The 2,094-nt window shown below is 43.5% G+C and overlaps 1 non-coding gene across 1 annotated transcript; it reads right to left on the reverse strand.

Annotated features, from left to right (window-relative positions):
• Nucleotides 1-243: 243 nt before the first annotated feature.
• LOC130953871 (small nucleolar RNA R71) lies at nt 244-351 on the reverse strand. Its single transcript, XR_009076032.1, has one exon. It is a non-coding gene; the product is annotated as a small nucleolar RNA R71 (small nucleolar RNA).
• Nucleotides 352-2,094: the final 1,743 nt, after the last annotated feature.

A 2,094-nucleotide genomic window follows, 5' to 3' on the forward strand; every position in this document is an offset into this window, starting at 1 on the left:
TGCAAGTTCCATGGACTTCCAATGGAAGATCCTCATCAGTTCTTAGCTGAATTCTTGCAAATCTGTGACACAGTCAAGACTAATGGGGTAGACCCTGAGGTCTATAGACTGATGCTATTCCCTTTTGCTGTAAGAGACAGAGCTAGCATATGGTTGGACTCACAACCTAAAGAAAGCCTGGACTCTTGGGAAAAGCTAGTCAATGCCTTCTTGGCAAAGTTCTTTCCACCTCAAAAATTGAGTAAGCTTAGAGTGGAAGTCCAAACCTTCAGACAGAAGGATGGAGAATCCCTCTATGAAGCTTGGGAAAGATACAAACAATTGATCAGAAAATGTCCTTCTGACATGCTTTCTGAATGGAGCATCATAGGTATTTTCTATGATGGTCTCTCTGAACTATCCAAGATATCTTTGGATAGCTCTGCTGGGGGATCTCTTCATCTGAAGAAGACGCCTACAGAAGCTCAAGAGCTCATTGAAATGGTTGCAAATAACCAATTCATGTACACTTCTGAGAGGAATCCTGTGAACAATGGGACAAGTCAGAAGAAAGGAGTTCTTGAGATTGACACTCTGAACGCCATATTGGCTCAGAACAAGATATTGACTCAACAAGTCAATTTGATTTCTCAAAGTCTGTCTGGAATGCAAAATGCACCTGGCAGTACTAAGGACGCTTCATCTGAGGAAGAAGCTTATGATCCTGAGAACCCTTCAATGGAAGAGGTGAATTACCTAGGAGAACCCTATGGAAACACCTACAATTCTTCATGGAGAAATCACCCAAATTTCTCATGGAAGAATCAAGAGAGACCTCAACAAGGTTTCAACAACAACAATGGTGGGAGAAACAGGTTTAGCAATAGCAAACCTTTTCCATCATCTTCTCAGCAACAGACAGAGAATTCTAAGCAGAACCCCTCTGACTTAGCAACCATGGTCTCTGATCTAATCAAAACCACTCAAAGTTTCATGACTGAAACAAGGTCCTCCATTAGGAATTTGGAGGCACAAATGGGACAGCTGAGCAAGAAAGTTACTGAACTCCCTCCTAGTACTCTCCCAAGTAATACAGAAGAAAATCCAACAGGAGAGTGCAAAGCCATAACCATGGCCGAATTTGGAGAGGAAAGAGAGGAAGTGGACGCCACTGAGGAAGGCCTCAATGGGCGTGCACTAGCCTCCAATGAGTTCCCCAGTGAGGAACCATGGGAATCTGAGGCTCAAAATGAGACCATAGAGACTCCATTGGACTTACTTCCGCCTTTCATGAGCTCTGATGAGTATTCCTCCTCTGAAGAGGATGAGTATGTCACTGAAGAGCAAGTTGCTAAATACCTTGGAGCAATCATGAAGCTAAATGACAAGTTATTTGGAAATGAGACTTGGGAGAATGAACCTCCTTTGCTCACCAAAGAACTGGATAACTTGTCTAGGCAGAAATTACCTCAAAAGAGACAAGATCCTGGGAAGTTTTCCATACCTTGTACCATAGGCACCATGACCTTCAAGAAGGCTCTGTGTGACTTAGGGTCAAGTGTGAACCTCATGCCTCTCTCTGTAATGGAGAAGTTAGGGATCTTTGAGGTGCAAGCTGCAAGAATCTCACTAGAGATGGCAGACAACTCAAGAAAACAAGCTCATGGACTTGTAGAGAATGTTTTGGTGAAAATTAAAGACCATTACATCCCTACTGATTTCATAGTCCTAGAGACTGGGAAGTGCATGGATGAATCCATCATCCTTGGCAGACCCTTCCTAGCCACAGCAAAGGCTGTGATTGATGTTGATGGAGGTGAACTGATCATTAAAGTGAATGAAAAATCCTTTGTGTTTAAGGCTCAAGGATATCCCTCTGTCACCATGGAGAGGAAGCATGAAGAGCTTCTCTCAAATCAGAGACAAGCAGAGCCCCCACAGTCAAACTCTAAGTTTGGTGTTGGGAGGCCACAACCAAACTCTAAATTTGGTGTTGAACCCCCACATTCAAACTCTAAGTTTAGTGTTGGGAGGTTCCAACATTGCTCTGAGTATCTGTGAGGCTCCATGAGAGCCCTCTGTCAAGCTACTGACATTAAAGAAGCGCTTGTTGGG

The sequence above is a fragment of the Arachis stenosperma genome, chromosome 9 (assembly GCF_014773155.1).
Source record: "Arachis stenosperma cultivar V10309 chromosome 9, arast.V10309.gnm1.PFL2, whole genome shotgun sequence".
In the NCBI taxonomy this organism is placed as follows: Eukaryota; Viridiplantae; Streptophyta; class Magnoliopsida; order Fabales; family Fabaceae; genus Arachis; species Arachis stenosperma.